Raw genomic sequence first — 24,766 nt, 5'->3', positions numbered from 1 at the left:
AGGGAGTAGATTGAAGTACACCAATCTAATAAGATATGTCATTCAAGGACCATACTTGAACAAGATGTGGCAGCGTTTGATGCTTCCGTGATATGGTTCAAACTATGATGAGAAGGTATGCTCTCAGAGAATAAAGGTTATGATGAGATCTTGACTTTAGTTGGTTGATGTGTTATTGTCATATGTATGTGAAGTAAGCTACCTCCATGATGTATATAAGGAAGAAGCATAACCTGGAGCTACCTTAAGGCTTTCAGGCACATGAGATTAGAATCATGATTGCAGATGGAAGAAAGTCCCATATAGACGAGAGCAAGCCATCCAGTCTTGGCATACTTGGATTGATGGTCATTTGATGCAAACACCAACCGCTCTTCAGGTTGCAAGCATGTCTTTGATATTTGGTTATATTCATTGACAACTTATTTATGACAAGATCGGACCATCTCAGTATTCAGTGCCAGAGGGAGCTAACCGCAGAACTACTTGAGATTAGAAGTGTAACAAAGAGATGATGAGGACTTCCTTTTAAAGGGAAGTATGCTTGGCATGATGAATTACACTGAAGCAGTTGAGAGAGCCTCCTCTTAAAATAAAATTTTGATGGATTTCCACAATGAGTTGACAAATAGATGAATTCTAGATTTGCATTATGTTCTTTGAGCCATATAGATCTTGGATATGTATACTGGTATGTTACAAAGTTGGTAATTTATGATATGTGACACACTATTGGATACTTGAGACTATATGGATATGTTGATGATGTTGAGCACATCTAGGTCAGCCATGATTTTTTGTATGAGACAAGTACTAAAATTTGTTGCTTTGAGCTGTAGTATGCATTGATGCTAGCATGACTGGCTGTAAGTCAGTATGATGGATAAAGCTCTTTGAATTTGTTTGAGCATATGTTGAGCAGGACTACGATATGCTATGACATATTGTCGGATCTGACATGCAGAAAATCATGTGTTCCATGACAAGTTCGAGCACATTGAGATCAGATATCACTATATCTAGGATATGGTGCAAAGAGGAGCTATGAGACTCTATTACATTTTGATTGATGAAAAGGAAAATTGTTTCTTGAGTTGCCGCATGTAAGCATGTGGTTGACCTGATACTGTCTAGGTGTCATGCACTATGTCCAGGAATAATAGTTATAAGCCTAGTGAAGGCACTAATAAGAGGAAGCGGTCCCGGGCTAATCAGGATGACTAAGCGTGCTCTTCCCACCTGTTGAGCTCCTAGAATGATGAATGGAGAAGTAAGCACTTCTAAGGTTAAGATAACTCTGGACAATAGGATAGGGTGTGATCCTTACCCCTGTGGAAAGTCAATCTCACCAATTGTCGCTTTGACAGAGTATACCCAGTTGGCATCATCCCCACAATTTGGGCTTCTTGGGATTGGACCTCCCCGTCTGGCCAATGGCTTGAGGTGACTTGAGATAGAGTGTGATCCTTGCCCAGTAAGGTAAGTCGATCTTGCTCAAGTCTTGGGATGCAGGTGTTCTACCACTTAAGTCTTAAGGGTCTAGATGGAGGATTAGCTGACAATAGGACAAAGTGTGATCCTTAAGTCGATCTTGCTTATTGTCATAGGTCAATAGGATAGAGTGTGATCCTTACCCTTGTAGTAAGTGGATTTCACCTATTGTCCTTGGATTTAGTGTGGTACTAGGCTCCCCTATGATGATTCTTCTTTTTTAGATCGTAACATCATTATTCAGTTGGTGATCAAAGGAATCAATTTAAGATGAGATATGAAAAGATGGATGTTTTGTTAATGTAGCTAAGATAGAGGTCATGTGATTTGACTTGGAAACTAGTAGGGTTTTGAGGATCGATCTCACCTACCTTTGATTGTGCATTATTCTTCTTCTATGAGACAGGATGAGATGTAAGGATGATGCAACTGCTTGCCTTCTTATATATTGAGACATCTCATATCAGATTGTTCTGAGAGGGAACATAGAAAAGCATAGATGAGATGTTTGATGCAGATGGAAATTCCTCCCTAACTAAGAGGGAGTGTTGAAATTTGGCAGCTTCGGGGAAAATTTCCCCAAAGAGAAACCCTAAGTGCCCCAAAAGAAGCCCAAGTTGAATTTAATTGGACAAGGGACAATATTACTTTAAATTATTAACGTAAATTGAGCAAATAACTATTAAAGAAAATATTTGTTTAAAAGAGAAATTTAAATTTTTGGATCTTCCCTCCAAGCTAAATGGATGGTCTCACAAAATCTCTTGTCGGCTCCATATGAAGAGCCACGTCCCAAATTGACTATATAAAGTCAACCATCATGGCTCAAAAATACACATGGCTTATGTCAATATAACCCTGGAGCTTGATAAATAGTTCAATGGATCTCTCTTATATTCGCACATTAATCTTGGTGGTTCATATCAATCTTCTATGGCTTGAGTTCAAAGCTCTGTGGTTCATATCTAAGGATCGGATTTATTTTCTAGGGTCTGCATACATGTTTCTGTACAGCTCGACAACTTATGAATGTCATTATGTTATAGTGACTCGCGCATATTTACAATGACTTGTTCTTAACAATAGTGGCATCACGTTGTTATTTATATGGCATCACTTTGTAATGTGGCTCGAGTGTATATACCTATAGCATCACTTTATGGTTCGTATATATATACATGTCATCACTTTGGTAAGTGGCATCACTCTGTTATTTATATGGCATTGCTTTGTTATGTGGCTCGAGTATATATACCTGTAGCATCACTTTATGGTTCGTATGTATATACGTGTCATCGCTTTAGTAAGTGGCATCACTTTGTTATATGGCATCACTTTGTTATGTGGCTCGAGTACATATACCTGTAGTATCGCTTTATGGCTTGTATATATATATACCTGTCATCGCTTTAGTATATGACATCGTTTTGTTATGTTTGTAGCATCACTCCATTAAGTGGCATCATACTATATCATCAAAGATGGTCTCATTACAGTAACCTATATATTTTTTTTTCTCTATGGTTTATTACTAATGTTTCGATGATCGGTATCACTCTAAATGTTGGATCTCTTCCATATGTAAGTGGCCAAGCTTATATAACAATTCTTGATGATAGGGATCTATATAAAGTGGGATGGTAGTGACTTTGATGGTTGTAGGATAACAATGACAACAATGTAAGGAATGGCAGTGTTCTAATTTCTGCAATATGACAGTGCTCTATGTTCCAACGGGTCGGTAACTTTGATAATCAAAAGAACAACATCATTTGTGATGACAGTGAGACGTGACCTGGTTGGCAATGTTCTTGTCATACTACAGTGATCAACAAGAAAGCAATCTATGTCACTGTCATCATGATAGTGACATAGTCATATCTATACTTGTAGCAGCAAGCTTGTGATAGTGTCTTTAATTCAATGCAGTGATCCTTATGTACTTCAGTGACTTGGCACATCAGTGATTCTGATGACTTTCGTGATACATGATGACCGTAGCTATGCTCTTATGATGACAGTGTCCTTGAGAATGATGATTGAGGACAATAACTTTGTAATTACAGGGATCTTGATATATCAATATGACAGAGGTAGGGATGTATGGTAACTCATGTGACTTTGATATTCTTGGCCTGATCTAACTTGACATATGAGAATCATGAATGATTCCTGGTTGGCCCTAGGAGGCCTAATATGTTTGATGTCTCATTGTACTTTATATCTCAGTTGAACAATTGATGAACATCTAATAGAAGAAGAAGAATTTGGATGGATTTCCCCCTTGTGGGGTTTTGCGCTAGTCTTTGACCAAATCCTGATGTCCCCTTTGTGTATGCTTTTCTTTTGTTGTTCCTTTATGTTCCGTTGGACTATTAATGTTATTGTTATTTCTACATAATTTATGATGATGTTATGATGTTATGGGGTGAATGCAATATGTAAATGTTGAAAAATTTGCAAATGCAATTATCTAAAGCAAAGAACAATATAGCCGTAAGAAAATTTAACACCTAGATGGAGGAATCGAGATTGAGTGATAACAACTTGATTCGAGACTTACCCCCAAGACCACACTTAGTGGATTAAAGCTTTTTTCCATGTAACCCAAAGGTGTGGATTATGCAACAACAGACTAAAATAAAAAATCTACTATATATGGGTTAATTTTCCTTATATTTCTAAATTTATTAACTACTATTTTTCACGTTATGCTTGCAATAGATAAAATACAAAAAATAGAGAATAGTGAAATATAGCAATGAACACCAAGACATGATCTCGGAAACTCTCTTGGGAGAAAACCAAATTGGAAGGTGAGGCTTCTCTGCTCTTTTTTATCTTAATGGAAATTATGAAAATACAAAGGTGAAGGCACACTCTATGGAGATACGTAAGACTTGTGGCTTTTGGGTTGTTAAAGAACACAAACCCCCTATGTTCTACTCTCTCTCTCTATCCACTCGTGTGGTGATCGAGGAGGCTAGGCATCGATCCTCTAAATTGTACTGCTGCTTTGTAGACTTCCGGAAGGCCTTTGACTCAATCCCGAGGGAAGATCTTTTCCAGAGGCTAAGAGAGGTTGGAATTTCCTCGACTCTCGTAACAACTATCATGCACCTCTATGAGTCCGTCCTTGGCCATCTCCGCATAGTCATAGGAATGACGGATTTCATCTGAAGCACCATTGGAGTCAAGAAAGGATGCCCCCTTTCTCCTACTTTATTCGGGATCTATATCGATGAGCTTGAGTCCTTCCTCTTGGAACATATCCCAGATACAGATGGGTGTCTTCTTCACCAGGTCCTGATTTCCATCCTCCTCTTTGCAGACAATATTTCCCTTATTGCCTCCTCCAAAGAAGGTCTTCAGAGACAGCCAGATGCTCTCGCAACTATTTGTGACCGGAGGCATATAACTGTGAACTTGGGTAAAACCAAAGTGATTGTCTTCAATGGAGTCAAGAAAACCTCAGATTTCCACTTCCTATTTAAAGGAGAAGAGATCGAGATTGTCAGCACCTATACATATTTGGGAGTTCAGTTCTTAGGGCCTCGCTTCAGCCTACGGCCAGCGCTTCAACCTCGAATCAACAAAGGGTATGGCTCCCTAGCCCTTCTGGAGAGGTAGTGTTTCCGGCACCACTTCCAGGACATCTCGTCCAAAATGAGCATCATGGACACTTTGATTCGCCCCACAGTGCTTTACAGCTCAAAGATTTGGGGTCCCTCTCTTCTAGAGTCAGATTTGGCCTCAGCGGAGCAGGTCCAGGCCCTCCTTTTGTGTCGTTTCATTAGGTGCAAGCAGAAAGTTCCTCAACACATCATTCTAACAGAGTTCGGGGCTCAACCTTTCCACCTAGAGGTGATATTCAGGTTAATGTCACTCCCGCACAGGCTCCAAGCCCTGGCAGACATGAGGAAGGGTCGTGATAGATACCCATATTTAGCATATTGCTCCTCGGAGAACATCGCCCGTATGTAGACAAGCCAATCCAAATGTTGGTACACTGGTGTCACAGAGCTTTGGAGGCTTCAAGAATCCAGATTGACCATCTCCCTCCTTTTTAGTACTCTCTGAATGCCCTAGGCCACCTCCTCCCCAATCAGCAAGAGTTGAATAAAATCATTCAGGAGGATATTTACAGACGATACATTCAGATTACATGGACCAATCCTCCCAATGGGTTGCATCCAAAAATGGCCTTCTACGCGGAACATTGCCTAGAAATCAGGGATGGGCTCATCATCAGACCCCAGTACACATTTGATCCGGATTTAAACAGGAACGCAACAAATTACAGAGATAACCATATACACAAAGATGCAGCGGAAATAATACTTCATTTCATTAATGGAAAATACTGAAATATGCTTACAACCAGAAATGGAAATAAACCAGCTAGGGCGATGGTAGCTTATCTCTGAGAAGAGATGTGATGGCTACATGCCTCTGAACTGTTCTCAAAACTGTGTTACAATGAGGCTCGAAGGCCTATTTATTGTTGAGAAACAATGGAAAACCCTTAACATTCCGAAATCTAACCCTAGAAGACGAAACGCCAAATTGTGGGCCCCGTTTGGGTAAATTGGTACATCAATTTCCCTGGGTCGTAACTTTGGCATACGATCTCCGTTTGACGCGTACGATAGCTCGTTAGAAAGATCTATCCGAGTACTACCACTTTGGGAGGCAACATCGGTCCATGGACCCATGTTGCCCCAGAATCCCAAAAAAACGTCGTTTAGGGCCTCAAAACGGCTCCGGAAGTTCAGGACCCGAAAAACTGCTAAAAATAGTAAGTTGTGCTACAATTAAGGAAACTGAAAAGGCTGAGAAGGACAATGGTGGGGGTCCAGGTGGACTTGGCAGGTGGCCACCAATATCCACTTGGATCATTCCTCCCCCCTTAGGAAGCAATGGTCCCCATTGCGTTGAGCTCCTCCATGAGATGAGGAAACTTCTGCTGAACTTGTTCCCTGGTGAGCCACTTGCCCTGCTGAAGGAGTTGGCCTGCTTTGACAACTCGATACAGTTGGATATTCTGTTGGCGAGTGTTCTTGATCTGTGTGTCCATGATCCGATCAGTTGCAGCTTGTTCCATGCAATCTGGATTTAATTCTGTGGGTTTGAGCTGTTCTGCAATGTCGGATGTGTCTAGCAATGGTGGAAAGTATGGCCGAAGGCGATCCACATTGAACACTGGGTGCAGGCCAAGGAATGGGGGAATGCTGAGCTCAAATGCATTGTCTCCCATAGCCTTAGTAATGGTGTAAGGACCATATCGGAGTGGTCTCAATTTCCGATAGGCTCCAGTAAGGCGTTCCTTTTGCAAATGCAACCAGACTTTGTCGCCTACCTGAAACTTGTGTGGCACCCGGTGTTGATCATGTCGCTGCTTGTACTTGGCATTTGATTTCTTAAGAATGTCATGGACCTGCTGGCGAATATGTTGAATGCGCTCAATGAAGCTGGTGGCCTTATCTGTTTCGGACTGGACATGAGCTGAATTCATGTGAGTAGCTGCAAGGGGCATGGCCACATCAATGGGGCATAGTGGCTGGAATCCCAAACCCACCTGAAAAGGGCTATGGCCAGTGGAGCTGTGAAGAGCTTGGTTGTAGCTGTGCTGAACATAGGGGAGGCTCTCGTCCCATGTGCGTGGATGCTTTGAGTTATACATGCGCAAAACGTGCACAATCATCCTATTGACAACCTCTGTCTGGCCATCAGTTTGAGGATGGAAGGTTGTGGACTTCGTGAGTTTGGTGTCCAGCATTGACCAGAGACTGGACCAAAATGTGCTGAGAAACCGACTGTCCCGATCTGAGATGATAGACTGTGGGATCCCAAAGTGCACCCACACTCGTTCAAAGAAGAGTTTAGCAGTGGCTTCTGCTGTTATATTCTTCTTGCAGGCCATCATAATGGCCATCTTCGAGAACCTGTCGACGACCACAAAAACACAGTCATTTCCATGCTTAGTGGAAGGAAGGCCTGACATGTAATCCATGGAGATGGATTCCCAAGGTCGACTAGGGGTAGGCAACGGGGTATAGAGGCCGTGCTTCTTAATGGTCGGTTTGGAAATGGCACAGGCAGTACATGATCGGATGTACTTCCCAACATCGTGTCGAAGATTCGGCCAATAGAAATAATTTTGCAGTACTGCCACTGTTTTCTCGACCCCGAAATGCCCAGCAGCCCGACTGTAGTGTGCTTCCCAAATCATCTTGGCACGCTCGCTTGAAGGAACACAAAGGTGACCGAGGTGGCACAATAGGGCGTCTTGGAGGTGAAAATCTGCAACCTGCCGACCCTCTAAGAGTGTCTGGTATGTGTGACCGAATTCTGGGTCGCTTTTGTAGAGAAGTGGCCAATCAGAAGTCTCGTGCCCACAAGAGTTGAGCACGGTGGTTAGCGCCATGATCGGTGGCCGACTGAGGCAATCTGCAACATTATTGGTGCTGCCCTTTTTATACTTGATATTCAAGTGAAACTGTTGCAAGTATGTAGACCACTTCTGATGGCGATCATTCTGCAATTTCCCTTGGGTCTGTATGAACTGTAGAGGTCGGTGGTCTATGTGGATGACCATTTCCTTCCCCAAAATGTAATGCTTCCATTGTCGGCAGGCCTGTACAATGGAATACATCTCTTTATGATAAGTGGGGTACTTCCCGACTGTGTCTGAAAGTGTTTCACTGTGATATGCCACTGGATGTCCATGTTGAGTAAAGACTGCCCCAATAGCATAGTCAGAGGCATCTGTCTCGACCTCAAATGGTTGTTGTAAATATGGTAACGCGAGCACTGGTGTCGTGCAGAGGCGATCCTTCAACTCCCTGAATGCCTTCTGTTGAGATTCAGACCAAAAGAATTTTGCTTTCACCCCGCCCTTGGTGACTTGACTCAAGGGCCAAGAAATATGAGAAAACCCCAACACAAACCTGCGGTAGAAGTTGGCAAGACCTAGGAAGCTGCGGAGCTCTGTTAGAGTGGTTGGAGAGGGCCAATCCCGAATGACTTGGATCTTGGCTGGATCGACATGTACCCCCTGTTCATCAATGATGTATCCCAGATACTGAACCTGGGTCATGCCAAAAGTGCATTTCTCCAAATTGGCACATAGCTTGTGTTTCCGCAGTGTTTGGAGAACCTGTCGGATGTGGTGGAGGTGCTCTTCCCAACTCTGGCTGAAGATCAGAATGTCATCCAAGTATACTACTACAAAGGATTTGGTGAATGGCAGCAAGATGTCATCCATTAGCCTCATAAAGGTTGCAGGAGCATTCGTCAATCCGAAAGGCATGACCAACCATTCGAAGAGGCCCGCCTTGGATTTGAAGGCAGTCTTCCACACATCGGAGGGTTCGATTGGTACCTGGTGATATCTTGACTTCAGATCGATCTTGCTGAAATATTTCGACCCCTTTAGTTGGTCTAGGAGGTCATCAATCCGCGGGATCGGGTACCTATTACGGAGAGTGATCTTGTTCAGCGCCCGATAGTCAATACAGAGTCTCCACGTCCCATCCTTCTTCTGTACCAACACAATCAGGCTCCCACAGGGCGATGAACTCGGACGGATGTGACCTTTCTACAGGAGCTCCTGAATCTGTCTCTTGATTTCATTGTTCTCCAGAACGGAGCACCGATAAATTGGTCCATTGGGTAGCGGCACACCTGGGGTCAGATCGATGGAGTGCTTGACTTGACAGTGCAGAGGAACCCCTGCCGGGGAGGTGAAGATGTCCTTATACTCCTCCACAACCTTGTCCATCTGTAGTTGTCGTGCAGAGGGACCCCGTTTGGAGGCCGCGGCCACTGTCTTCTTCTTTCCTTGAGGGCGTATCATCAGGAAAACAAATTTCCTGGTTTTGGAAATGATCTTACTGCATTGTTTTGCAGTAATCAAAGAGATGGCGGCAGGTGGTGCTACCTCTGGTATCCTGAACAACTTATTTCCCAATGTAATAATAACAGCACGGGGCCTTGATTCATACACAGCATGTCGCTTCCACAAGTATGGTTGTCCTAGTAATACATCACAAACTTCAAGGGGAGCAATGTCACACAATACCTCATCCGTGAAGGGCTTGATGTTGTATGGAAGGCGACACTGCTGGCTCACGCGAAGATCTCGTCCTTGGTGAAGCCACCCAATGGTGTATGGTTGTGGATGTGTTGTGGTCAGTAAGCCCAACCGCTTCACGACCTCTGCCGAAATGAGGTTCTTTTGACTCCCACTATCAACAATGAACTGTATCGGGGAGCCCTTTACCCACATCTGGGAGTGGAAGAGACGCTCCTCCTCCTCTGGATCTTCGAGTTCATTTTTCTGGATCTTTGCGGTAGCAACAGTGGCGCTGGGATCCGCATCAATGATCTGCTTCCCTTTTTCATACCCCTTATCGGGTTCTGACTCAGAGTCGGAACATGCATCTGATTCTGAAACCTTTAGCTCAGCCACCAGTGACTGCTTGGCCCGACACTCGCTTGTGTTGTGAGTGGAGCTCTTATGGAACTCGCACCATTTTCCAGTGTCCTTTCTCGGCTTCACGGCGCTGTTCTTTGCTTGCAGCTTCGGCTGGTTGTCTTGGGCTGTCCCGCCTTGGCTTTCTCCTTTGTTCTGTGGTTTACGGGCACCTTTCCCCTGCTTTGGATTCGCAGATCCAAAGTCTCGCTTCTTTTGTTTCAACTTCTGCTCGACCTTGACGGCATATCGGTATGCTGCGCCGAGCGAGGGGATGTTTAGGAATTGTATTTCTTCCTGGATGTACTTGTGCAGGCAGCCGCGGTATTTGAGTATCAAATGTTGCTCCGAATCCTTGATACCCAACTTTGTGCGAAGGGTATGGAAAAGATTGGTGAACTCCGGCACGTCCTGGTCCCTTCCCTGCCGCAGCGTGGTCCACTTTATGTATTCATCCTCATAGCTTCCGACAGGGTAGTACTGCTCCTTGATGGCATCCCGGAACGAATCCCAGGTGGGTGCGGCTGAAAATAGTGAGCCAGTACTTTCATCCTTCTGCTCGCAGTAGGTTTCCCACCAGTCCTTGACGTGGGGGGCTGCTTTGAGAAGAGCAAAAACAATCTTTTCCCGACTCGAAAATTCATGAACAGAAAAATAACCCTCTAGCAGATTTAACCATTTATCTACGGCATCTGCGTCTATCTGACCCTCGAATATGGGGATTTCAAAATTAACTTGTACCTTAAAGGGTGTGGCGTTTCCAGAGTAGCTGCTGGAAGCCGATGCGTTGCTTCTGGGTAGCCGCTGAAGGATCTGGGCAAAGCTGTCCATCATCACGTTCCATTGTCGCTCGAGGGCTTCTTCGAGCAAGATTTTGATGGGATCTCCTGCCCCCTCGTCTTTCTTCTCGTCCGCCATGGGAGGCCGTCGGGATTTGCGAGGCTGGTCTTGCAAAGGTTCAACCAGTTCAAGCCCTAACTCCTTATATCCCGACCTTGTTGGGGACATGCAAAGAAAAACAGAGAAAAAGCAGACCGCTCTAATACCATTGATCCGGATTTAAACAGGAACGCAGCAAATTACAGAGATAACCATATACACAAAGATGCAGCGGAAATAATACTTCATTTCATTAATGGAAAATACTGAAATATGCTTACAACCAGAAATGGAAATAAACCAGCTAGGGCGATGGTAGCTTATCTCTGAGAAGAGATGTGATGGCTACATGCCTCTGAACTGTTCTCAAAACTGTGTTACAATGAGGCTCGAAGGCCTATTTATTGTTGAGAAACAATGGAAAACCCTTAACATTCCGAAATCTAACCCTAGAAGACGAAACGCCAAATTGTGGGCCTCGTTTGGGTAAATTGGTACATCAATTTCCCGGGGTCGTAACTTTGGCATACGATCTCCGTTTGACGCGTACGATAGCTCGTTAGAAAGATCTATCCGAGTACTACCACTTTGTGAGGCAACATCGGTCCATGGACCCATGTTGCCCCAGAATCCCAAAAAAACGTCATTTAGGGCCTCAAAACGGCTCCGGAAGTTCAGGACCCGAAAAACTGCTAAAAATAGTAAGTTTTGCTACAATTAAGGAAACTGAAAAGGGTGAGAAGGACAATGGTGGGGGTCCAGGTGGACTTGGCAGGTGGCCACCAATATCCACCTGGATCAACATTCCAGCATTGGATGCATGCCCTTAGAATCCCCCTCGAGTAGTTCAGAGTTGGGTCTCATAGGCTCCGGGTGGAGACAGATCACCACATCGATAGGGCAGATAGGATTTGGCAACTCTGTCACTTACAAGAGATAGAGACAGAGACACACTTCATCTTCGGATGTCGTGCTTACTACGAGATTCGAGGTCATTTCCATTGTCTCTTTAGGTCTTCTCAGACTTTGACCAGCTTCCTCAGATATGTTGATCTGAGATGCCTTGCACTTCATCTCCAGGAGGCCTTTAGATTTCGGGCCCGTTTTCTTCAGCCCGCCACCAGATCGGACACTACATAGAAGATCACGAACTTCTTTAGGGTGCTACCATCAGTGCGGGGCACCAAAAGAACCATTGACCGACCCATAGACACTGAGACCAGATCAGTGCGGTCCCGGGGGGGGGCGACTCACCAGACTGCACCAGTGCTCCAGGATTGGATCCACCCCTGGGAGGCGCCCTAGAACCTCCAAACGATAGCAGCGACAACCGAGTATGCCCACAGGACAACAGACTTTGACATGCTTCTCTCAGTTTTCTTCTCTCGACCTCGGATGTTAAGAGTAGGATATGGACAGGAGACCCCTGCCTTTTCTTCTCCTTCTTCTTCTTCTCCTTCTCTACTCCATTGCAGTGCTTTGTTTCAAGGCCGAGAGCTTCTAGCTTCTACATTTACATTTACTTAGATTATAGATGTATTTTCTACTTTTTAAAAGAAATGTTAAAGGGGATCGTTTGGTCCACCGGCTTGGAATGATGTAATCATTGTAACCGATAGTCCCATTGACCTCTTATGGTCATTTGTTGGACATTAATAAAATTATCTTATCTTATCTTATCTATTATGAAACAAAATGCACTGAAATACAATGGAACCCATTTTCCTCCTAGTGGCCCAGTTATAACATAGCCCAATAGCCGACTAAGGGTTAAATTTGACCATTCAACCCTCAACATGAGCTACAATTTGACTCTTGTATGTTGAAGGAAATGTAACTAGGTTTGGTCTTCATAAATGTACTTTTCGTATTTGTATTTATTCAAGAAAAGAAATATTATTTTTATAATATATGTCAATGAGTTTCTTGCTCATTGAAATAAGTCTAGCACATGTTAAAGTGCTATAGGTGAGTCAAATAGTCAAAAGAAAATGTTGAAGACCTTAAGGGCATATTACGTTGTATATGTTTGTATAAGAGTCAAAGAATATCCCTTCAAGTAAAGTCAAGTCTCCTTCAAAGCAAAGACACCATCAAAGAAGCTATCTGAAGCAAAGACATCAAGTCGGCCTGCAATCTTCTAGTTGGCCTAAAGAAGGGACAGACCTCTATATATAGAGGTTGTCCACTCCTCCAAAGATAACGTAATCTACCTCTAAAATCAACCAAGTGAGGGAACGAGTAAACGGTGGAAAAGTGACGAGAAAGGGAGCCTCTAGTGCAGCGAATAAGGTGAAGTCTAGACCGAAGTCAAGAGGACTGTTTTCTAGGGTAGAAAATAGTCACATGTGCGAGAAAGATAATAGTACTATATTTATCTTTGTTTGGGCTAGAAAGATAGGCCTACAAGGCCTCCTACTCAAGCGAAGAAAACTCTCTCTCAAGAGAAGGTGAAAGGACCCTAATTCACAAGGATACCTTCCACACGTGCGAAGTTCTAGGGCTGCTATACAGTCACACCAAGTCTACATCTACATCTCAAGAAGGAGCTTGTTTGGTTGAAAGAAGGAAGGTGTCTACATAAGTAAAGGATATCATTAAGTATAGAAGAGAAGCATCTCATCTAGAGCTCACATAAACAAGGTCTATCAACAGCTGGAAGAAGGAGGATGAAGTGCCAGGGAATAAAGTGCCAGAAGACGAAAGACTAAGTGCCAGGGAACAAAGTGTAGAAAGGATGAAGGACTTGACTTGTGCTTGGAGGAAATTCTAGTCAGGGGTCTAGGGTTTGGCATTGATCAATAAGAAGCTTCAATAAGAGAAATTTACCAAAGGGTTTTCCTCTCAAGAGAAGAGAGGTTTTGGCCCTAGCAGAGAGCTAACATCTTGTGTTCTTGTTCTTGGGTTTTTGGTAGCAGTTTGATGAAGTACACACACATGCATTAACAAGAAGAGGAAGAAGATTAAGCTAACACGAAAAGTAAAAAGACTCCACAAATTGTTATCAAGTCAAGAAGAATCACACTACACCTCATTGCCCTTGATTCTTCAACATTGTAAAGTCTTCTTCATAGTCCCCATGTGGCTACCTGCTTTTCCATGTGTAACTGGTGCTAACATGGAATCCTCTCGAATTATGGTGTTCAATCACGATAGGTGAACTTCCAGGAGGCATAATTTTTGCATACAAACTCTGATTGACATCTTTCTTGGATCATTGGGAAGGTCTCTATGTGTAGAATAGCATCACAGGGTGTGAAGCTTAAATGGCAAAGTTTTATCCCCCCAAAAATGTCAATTAAGGCTTCAAATTAGCCCTCGAAGGTTTCAAACCCCAACTCTCCAAACTAGGTCCCACCACTAAAACTGCTTCTGTAAGCTAATTTCCTTCAATTGTTCCACTCTGAAAGCATCGAGATGGATGTCAAGTTATGTATTGATCCAATCCATAGCAGTGACCAAACCTAATGCCCTGGATAAAGTAATTGTAAATAGTTATACTTTACTACTATTGTGTGTATGAACACCTATTTATGTATACTAACATTTTTTGTTTGCAGACTAATATATATGATCTGAAAGTGCCACATTATAGAGAAATTACATCTGTCCAATATCCTTGAACCTAGTAAATTAGAATCAGGTATCATTGCTATTGTCTGTCCAAATCTTTTTGCAGTTCTAACCAACTTTGTAACGCATGACCAATAGTGCATTACACAACATTAAATTACCCAATGTGAGTTCAATTTAATCATAAACACCACAAATCCACATTTTCTTAAAGGAAAGACAAACCCAAATAGTGGGGGGGAATGAAAAGGCTAGAAAATCATTCCGTAACCGAATACACGTAATTGCAAAATTTAAACAGCCAAGTTTTCAAAGCATGAATTGTTTCTTTGCCAAAATTTGGCTTAACCAGAAATAAAAAATCCTGAAAACTAATGAAACATCATTACACTAACCAGTCTTTTCCTTTTGTTTTTCAATATAGTACGGTGATGCATCCCAAAAATTGTTAAGTTTCCTCCTCTTTGACACAAGTTATTCATCCTTCTTTAAAATCTCAGGCAGGAGAGGAAATTCTTTTATGTCCTGCATATATGTAATTAGCTCTCCCTTTGATAATTTAAAATAGTTTCTTTGCATTAAGATAAAAAAGAAAAGGAAGCTCAAAATTCCGAAACATAAAATAGGCCGACATACCGGAAAGAGAATAGGAGGTCCAAGCTTCTTGATGTTCCCATGCTCGTCTCTCATAGGAGGTATAAAGGGCCACCTCCCTGCAAATCTTCCTCCTCTTCCTCCTCTAAATGACATTGCTATTGAGCAGTTATCTATCCCAAGTTGCCAAATTTTGAGTCATGGGGAATTTGTAATCTAGGTAATTACATCACCAAAATAATGTTTCTCAGGAAAATCTCGAGGCCAATATAATGCTTTAGGAAAATGTAAAGGACCATCATGATAAAATTTGGTGTTGCAGTTAATCTGCATAAATAAATCTACATTTTTAACATACATAATGACTACAGTTGAAATATCTATCTTACCATTAAGAGACAAGGGTCACCTGAAAATGTGATGTACTCCTGCCTACTTTTCAAAAGGATGAATTTATACTTACCTGCATAACATCAAGAAAAAATTGAAATTGAGATTAATTTAGCATTTAACATTGTTTAAGTTTTCACATTTTGCAACTAAAATGTTTTGTGCATTCTATTTTCACTTTCTAGATTGTGTTTGCTCTCTAATATTCGTTTTAGAATAATGTATCCAAAGGTGTGCATTTTTAATAACCAAAAAAAACAACATAATGAAGAGTAGGGTAGATAAGAAGGGAACTTCCTTGATCTGTGTAAGAGATCTCATGGTTTCATTTTCATTTAAGTCCATACATATGCAATCATATAGGTTGAATACAAAACCAACCTGGGCTCATAGGTAAAAGGGCAAATTAGGTAAATCTAATTCGTTTTAGTAGGTTAGATTAAACTTAGGGAAGAATACATCTCAATGCTCAAAAGGAGATGGTCAAAACAAACAAAACAAAATCATATCCTTAAAAAATTAAAATAACTTATTAATACAATTTTACAAGCTTTATATGGCTATATCTAGACAGGCTGAGAATCCAACTAAATACTAGTATTGTTTAGCAACTTGATGTAGATGTCAAATGTGTTGTTATAACTTGGACAATCCACAAAGTGTGGTAACTATAGGCAGTTTATTTGAAAAAGTAACTCACAAGTCTTCTAAAATTTGATCACAACTACGAATTTATAGAATACCAATGTTAAAAAGGAATTACACCTGCCAAACTATTTGATTGTTTGTAGCTAAGTTGCATGAAACATGGAAATGCCTGGAAGTTTCCAAAATAGCTATGGCTGGAAATGTGAGTCCCCCATAATGGAAACATCAGGAAAAACATTATATACATATAAAGATTACAAATAAGTTATTAACACATTATCTTGCAAGAGAAAAAAATTAAAGAATTGACATTTTAGAAGGAAAACCAAGCCTATATAGAATCTATTAGATGGTTACATGATACAAAATCCAAAATTCTCCTATACAGATAAGACCAAACATCCAAGAAATCCAAATCAGACTTTATACATGAGGCACCTTTATACATGGCTATATGTGCTGAAAATGAAAAAAAACATGAGCTAAAGACAAGTGCAATTACATATGCTAACAAATCTCATCCTCATCCTCATCCTCATCAACAAAAATAGAACAAGGAGCTTGTTCAGCAGAACTAGAGCATATATTGATTAGAGATAAATTAGTTTGTGGAGTGATTAGAGATAAATTTTAGTGGTAGATTAGATTTTTTTAGCCAAATAAGAGCCCCACCCCTTTCCTGGGTTCTTGAGTGAGCCCGCACAAGAAAAATCAGTTGCAAAAATGGGTAGATTTGGGTCGAAATACCACTGAAACAATTTGGTGATGTTTCAATGTGTTTCCAAATCAGGAAATGCCATATAAGCATTTCGGCCACGTTTCGACATTTCTGGTACAAGTACACCAGGTTAGGGGTCGTTTCCTGCAACATAGTTGTGGGTTTCAAAAAATAGGAGCCATCCCATAATCTTGTCATGCATCTAGATTTCTAGCATAGTTAATACTAATTTATTAAATCTGCATGCACATGTTTGCCCTTGTATATCTCTTTTGTCATAAAACACAAGCATTTCTCTCTCAAAGGAAACTAGAACTTAGTGATGCCCTCTGCCACTCCTCCAAAGCCTTTTGGTGCATCCTTTTTCCTCAATCCCATACCATTTCTCCTAACCCCAAACCATGTTCTCTCATACCACCTCCCTTGACGATATTCCAAGACAACCTCCCACCCACGTCTCCTTCCACTGCTTTCCACCTTTTCTTTGAGTGGAAAATGAGGAGAGAAGTCATAGCTATGTGTACCAACAAAACAGTTGATGAGAAAACACTTCAAGTTGAATTTGTTACGCATGGCACCTAGTCCCTTCATTCCCATATTGTTGATTTAGTTAACCATATGGTATGTTTAGGCTTCCCCCCATCCTGGGCCAAACAAATTATTAATCTAATCCACAAATTAGGGAGTAGTTCTAATCTGAACAACTATCGGACTATCATGGTGGGTCATACATTCTCCAAGCTTTATTCCACAATATTACACCAGTGGCTTTATAAGGAGTTGGAAGGTAGTCATCTCAAGGCTAGAGAACAAGTAGGTTTTTGCCCCAACTATTAGACATTTGATTGCATCTTCACACTTCGAGCCTGATGCCTTAAAATCTGTAGAAAATCCACGAAATTTTTCCACTGCTAATATGAACAATTTGAAAACTACTTCCTTTTCATATAGACACAAAATTTCTCTACTAAATTTTGTAGTGGAATCACAATCATTAAGGCACAAAATTTTCTAGGGAACCCAACTAGGAAAACCCTTTGCTTGTTTGAGAATTTTATTAAAGAAATTTGAGTAATAAATCTCTTACAAATACAACTTGTTTCAATAGAGAATACAATTTGATTCGCTTTGCTTGTACTAAGTTGAAGCACTCCTTGCAAGAAAATGATCAGCTCCTCGATTTCCTCTTAATTCCTTACGCATAGGCTACTCCTAAATTCTTGCGCAATTCCTAAAGAAATTCCTCTCTCAAATAATGTGCACAATCTTCTCTTGGCACACATTTCTCTCACAACCTCCACACATAAACCTGTGCAACCTTCTCATAAACCCATGAGCTCTATTGTCTTGTCTCACCAACTCATGCTCACAAGACAATGATCAAATATGTGCCTTCGTTCCTCCTTTTAAAGGCAATTCAAATGGCTGAAGTTGGCAAGTAATTATTTCTGGAAAGTCAAACTAGTGATTGAGTGAGTTAAGTGAGTCTAACTGACTCATGTAACTTGATCTGCCCAAATTTAGACTTTGAACTCACGCATGTTGGCTTCCACAACTAACTCGCACTAGAAGACACTAAACTACACCTTCCACTTCAGTCTATTAGTTAACTACCTCATAACTCATAGTAACTTTTAGGAATGAATCCTAAATTATAGGAATTTGTCCTAATTTATAGGGAACTCAAACATGCTAAGGAGAAACTCGTTGTGGCTCCTTGAATTAAGGCACAAATCAAGGAATCCTTTATCGCTATAATTTTCAACACACCCAGTTAGCGAGGAAGGTGTTCCTAGAAGAACCTCATCCACCTAGATCTGTCTCCAACACTACCAAGTTATTCGCTTCTACAGCTACTCCCTCTGAACTAAAAGGCTTCCATGCTTTCTTCTGCAGAACCTGCTTCGAAGACTGGTTCTTTCCCACCATGCTCTACAAGTCCACTACTTTAGTGATAAGTGCCATGTACCCTGTGTACCTTTGTGGTTGCTTCCTCTGGCTGGAAATGATACTGGAAGATCCAACTCTCTCTTGATCTCCCTTAAACAAATACTTCACCCACTTAGCTCAAACTCTCCTTATATTAGGAGTCTCTGACTGAGTGGTCGCCTCCACTTGCCCTGGGTTATGCTCCTCATCATCCAACTGGTCAACCCAACTGCCAACTAGCTTAGGTTGAAATTGAGATATTGGCTGAGGCTCCATCTTGAGAGCTCTATCCTGCTCTTTCTCAACCACCACTTCTCTACTCTGAGCACTCCCTACCTTGTTGCTCAAGGCTGCACCTGTCTCTACTTGCAACTTGTAGAGATTCTTCACCCTCAAACCTTTATGCTTGTTACATCCAAAAGCTAAGTGTTGGAGGTATGCCTTACCTCTGTTGAAGATGATATCATAACCATTGTACTCAAGGGTAGCTACTAAAACAAGATTCTACCTCAATCCTAGAACATAGAGAACGTCTCTAAGATGAAGAAGATTACATGACTCCCTCTAAAAATTGATAGTACCAACTCCTCCAGTTGCATACTGACCATCATCTCCTAGCTCAATCTGAACTTGCATATCCTTCTTCTTTAGGTGGTTGAAACTCTTCTTGTTCTCGGTCATGTGGAAGGATGCTCCTGAATCAATATACCATATATTGCTATTTGTTGAGCTTGCCATGCAAGCAATCAATGAAAAATATTTCTCAAACTAGGCAGAAAATGCATCTACCTCTATTGATGCAGTAACATGATCCTTTATATATATGTGTACTGTTTCCGCATTATCACTGGTATCATCTACTCTATTGATCCATCTCACATCGATAACTCGACCCCTTCCACCTATAGGTGCTCTGAGACAATTTTCTCTTGCGGCGGAGGGGAATTAGTGGAATTTGGAGATGGTACAGTAGGCATTGCCCTAAATTTGGCATCAACTAAGACACTATAAATGCTAATGGTGTTGAATGGCTACCTAAAAAAATAGTTCAATTGATCGCAGAAGAAAGATAGATAGAAAGACAAAGGCCCAATAGAGATATTGCAATTGAAGACCCTTGCAATAGAGAGAGGGCAAGGAACTTGGCCGCTATTCAATCCGGCGAGACAATGGCTAGAAGATTGAAACAACGACGAAGTCAGCTGACTGATACAACCTCTCTCGGTTATTGTGTGATGGTAGACATCTTCTATCTCGTATGGCGGTTAAGCCCACGCACCCAGCCAGGCAAGCAAGCAAGCCGCTCGCTCTTCCAATATCTGTTGGCTATAGGTAGTTCCTCAATCCAAGAGGCCCTAATACGGATGAGAAAAGAGTGGAGAACCTCTCCCCTCATATTGCCCAAACTCATGGCAATGGAAGCACTTGATCTTACTTAGATCCTTTTTCTTGCCCTTCTCACTAGACTCGACCTCTCCTTTGCCCTTCTTGCCCTTGGCCTTATCTATAAGAATGAGATTCTCCTCTTCCTTCTCAACCTTCGACCCCTTGCCACTATTGCTCTTAACAAGATTGAGTCTAAGCTCCTCCTAAGTGAAATCACTCCAAATTCCACAAGCGTTCACAATATAGCAATTTATCTCATCCAATAATCCCTTGAACGAAAATAGCCCACTCCTGGGTAAACCTGTTTATAGCAACTTGCACCAATTCACTATCATCTGGTTTCTCTCCTAAAGCTACTAACTCATCATGAACATTCTAAACTCGGGTGAGATAGGAAGTTACGTTCTCAACCTTTTGCATCTTGGTGACCCTTAGCTTCTCCTTGAGAATGATTTTACGATTCTCAAATGAATCCTAGTATAGCTTCACAATGGCATCCCACATTTCCTTTGTGGTATCCTTACTGGAAACATTTGGGACTATATGATCCCAAAGTCCATCTAGGATCATCCTCTTGGATTTGGCCATCTACCTCTGGAACAATCGTAACTGGTCTAGATCTATAGGTTCTGCAACACCTTTCTCAGCAAACTATTGTAGTCCATACTCGTCCAACAAGAATATCATCTAAACTTTCCAAACACCAAAGTTCAAGGCGCCATCAAGTCTATCCTAATCTCTCAACCCTATTGTGGCCATCTTACCTACTTAGAGAACTCTCCAACACCTACCCACTAACAATCTTGTAGTCCTTCACAAGAGGTTGTACTTACGGCTTGGAGGCTGCCCACTTCACTGCTCCTTTAGTCCTTCAAAGTCTGCAAATTCTTGGGCTTCAATATATCTGCCACTACTAGCACTCTTTTTGTCCTTCACAAGACCTGCTCTTTGGCCACAATTAGGCACCTACTAACAGTCCTCCACCTGTACTTAAGTTGCCCCCAAAATTGTCCCAAACCTGGAAAATTACCACCTTAGCATCAACACAAAACTTGGAAGGAGAATTCCCAACCTGAGATGTCAACTTTTGTCTCAAAACTACTAGATTTGTGTTGCACCTTAGACCCTGGTTGGGCTACCTGTAGCAACTACTACAACCCTTCAAACTCGGCCCAAAATTGTTGCTAAACTTCGCTCTTCCTCTCCCAATAGACCTCCCTCTTGCGCTACCTCCTGGTGACTATACGAACCTTGTTCCAACTCCCCTTGCATCCTTACGGTCTTTCTAAGATAGAGTTATAGGTGTTCAGTCACCTTCCTAAAGAGCACAGGTTTTGCGGCCCATTTAACATAGAGAAATAACCCTCAAACTAGCAAATAAACTCGTCTAGTTTTTGTCCTTACTCTTATCCAGCACGTGCCCAATCTCGGTTGTGCAAAAGAGGATAAACCAACCTGGCCTCCTTCACTTTAGATCAGCACCTAAGGGACTGCAGCTACCTCAAACCTCCTTCACTTTATGTGAGATGCACTTGTGATGATCTTAAATCTATTCCACGAGCTCTGGTACCATGTAGAAAATTCATGAAATTTTGCCACTACTAATATGAGCAATCTAAAAACTACTTTATTTTCATATAGACATAGAATTTCTCTACTAAATTTTGCAGCGAAATAGGAATAGAAATAGACACACCATCACAATAATCAAGGCACAAAATTTTCTAGGGAACCCAACTGGGAAAACCCTCTACTTGTTGAAAATTTTAGAAGAAATTTGAGCAATAGATCTCTTACAAATACAACTTGTTCAATAGAGAATACAATCAGATTGCCTCTACTTGTACTAAGTTGAAACACTCCTTGCAAGACCCAAAATCTGATCCTCAATTTCCTCCTAATTCCTTACACATAGGTTGCTCCTAAATTCTTGGGCAATTCCCAAGGAAATTCCTCTCTCCAATAATGCACAGAAGTTTCTTTGAGCACACCTTTCTCTCACAAGCTCCACACATAAACATGTGCAACCTTCTCATAAACCTGCGAGCTCTATTTTCTTGTCTCACCAACTTGTGCTCACAAGACAATGATCAAATATGTGCCTTTGTTCCTCCTTTTAAAGGCAATTCAAATGGCTAAAGTTAGCAAGTCGTTATTTCTAGTAAGTTGAACTAGTCATTGAGTGAGTTAAGTGAGTCTAACTAACTAATGTAACTCGATATGCCAAAACTTAGATTTGGAACTCATGCATGTTGGCTTCCACAACTAACTTGCACTAGAAGACACTAAACTAAGCCTTCCACTTCAGCCTATTAGTTAACTACCTCATAACTTGTCCTAACTTTTAGGAACGAATACTAAATTATAGGAATTTGTCCTAACTTATAGAAAACTCAACCATGCTAAGGAGAAACTCATTGTGGCTCCTTGAATTAAGCCACAAATTAAGGAACCCTTTCTTGCTATCATTTTCAACAAAATCTAGCAAGCCTTATGAGAGGCCTCACAAGACAAGGACTAGACCAAGTGACAACATTATGAGGTGGGACCCATTGTCACCACAACCACCACCTCCTACTCTTTAGTGGATTTTCACCACAAGGGAGGCTTCCCTATGTAGGTCACCTAATGGATATTCTAAGTTTAAGGCTAGGAGGTGACAAGGATAGGTCAATGAAAAACACTCAACTTAAGGACAAGGCTCAATCTAGCATGGACAAGGCAAAGTGTGCCCTCCAAAGACCTATCTAGGGCACAAGTGACCTAGGGTTTAGTGAATAAGCAATGATAACAGGCGTACCAAGGTATACAAGGCCAAGAAAATGCTCACCAAGATGACTAATGATCAATTTTTGGGGCAACAAGCCTTCAATAACCCCCAGGTTGAAGCCTAGGGCTAGATTAGGGTTTACCCTAGAGCAAAATTGTCTAGGGCTTGTTACGTCAGCACTAAAAAGGAGGAATCCACTATGGAAAAGGTGTGATTTTGAGGCAATGAGTTACAAAACACATGTAGAACCCTTCCAAAGGAAAAACGCACTTACCCTAGTTGAATTTGGCCATAACTATAGCCTAGAGGTTTACCTTAAAGGGACGAAAATTTAAAGGAGAGAGAGATCTAGGTTTAGGGAAAATTTTATGGTGTGATCACCTATGTGGAAAGGCCAGTGCTTGTTCTTGCATGATGGAGACTAGAGGGAGATCTACTTATGAAAAATCAAACCCTAAAATGGAGTAAGGGATAATAAAAAACCCCTAGTTTTCGAACCCTAGCTACCATTTTATGAGCCAATAAAATCATTGAGGAGAGCTTAACATGAAGCATCAGTCAAGGGATTGTCACACAAATCTTAAAGGGTAATGCATACAATGCTTTGCCAAGATTTCATAGAAAAATATTCAATAAAAACTAGCACATAAAAACCCTAATAATAACCATTCCATGCAACAGCCATGGAGATATTCAACAACATAGAATACTTACAAGAAATAGCATGAACCAATCATTTATTATTTCAAAATGGTGTCTCCAAAGCAAGAGAATGTCTCCACAAGCAAATACTCCACAAAAGATCACATCTCCACAAGATACAAGTCTATTTCAGCTAGGCCAAAATCTCTCAAAGAGGCCAAATTTAGCTACAGGTGATGATGAAAAGACAAATAAGGCGACCTCTATTTATATGAGATCTACCTCAACTAATTTGTGACTAATGAAGCCCCTCAATCAAAATAACTGAAAAAACAAGCCATGAATGCCCACACGTGTGAGTTGAAGCCTCCAAAAAAGTTGACGCCATGCCATTTTAGGGCTCCAAATGCTATGTTAAGGTGTGATGAGGTGTGAAAAGGTGTCATAGTGTTAGAATCATCCAAAATTTGAGGAAGGATCCTCAAATCCTCCTTCATGATCACAAGTCCAGCTAGCGTGCTATCATGTTAGCTCCATGGGTTTCCAACTGTCAAAGCAAGGCCTCCTTTCTCCAACGTTAAGGTTCTCCAAGTGCAACAAACCCTCCCAAGTCTCTCAATGGGAGACCATCCTCATCTAGGCTTTGAATCAAGTCCTGCCCATCAAGTTGTGTCAAGGCCAGCCTAGGGGCATGCTAGGTCTAGTGGTGTCATCATGAAGAATCCTTTATGCTAGATCAAAGTAGACCAACGTCCTGGATCCTGGGGGTGCTCTAGGACACGTAACATCTGCTCAAGTCATCAGGAAGCCCAACTCTCTTGGCGTTGCATTTGCTAAGACATCTATCTCTCCAGAGAGGCTTGGATACCTATGGAGTGGGTGCACTCATGGTTTGGGTCGTTGTGGACCACCTCACAAAAACAACATGAACTCAAGTGAAAACAACCATCCATTAGAGACTAAGACCATATATGCATCTAAGTGGACCAAATTTGAATATTAAGGTCATATTAACACTTCAAACAAGGATCACCTTTCGATATCTAACGAGACCAAGTCCAGTAGAGGTGTTTCCTACCTTGATAGAGGTGGCTAATGGTCAACCCTATTAGGTGCTTCCAACCCTCAAAGGGAAAGTGACAGTTCCAAGGTCAACCCATCAATCAATAGGTGTTAGGTAAATATGTGATAATGGGGGAGAAGGATTCATGACCAAGTGCCATGGTCAAAGGGACCAACTGATGGGGTGTCCCCATCCTAAGTGTAAATG

General features: G+C 41.6%; 1 pseudogene; it reads right to left on the bottom strand.

The window, feature by feature from the left end:
- Nucleotides 1-24,766, bottom strand: part of LOC149138984 (uncharacterized) — a 110,064-nt pseudogene that overhangs the window by 70,946 nt on the left and 14,352 nt on the right.

Source organism: Pinus tabuliformis, chromosome X (genome assembly GCF_031772625.1).
Source record: "Pinus tabuliformis cultivar Carrire ecotype Pingquan chromosome X, CPIR1, whole genome shotgun sequence".
Lineage (NCBI taxonomy): Eukaryota > Viridiplantae > Streptophyta > Pinopsida > Pinales > Pinaceae > Pinus > Pinus tabuliformis.
This window is presented reverse-complemented; position numbering and strand designations above follow the sequence as displayed.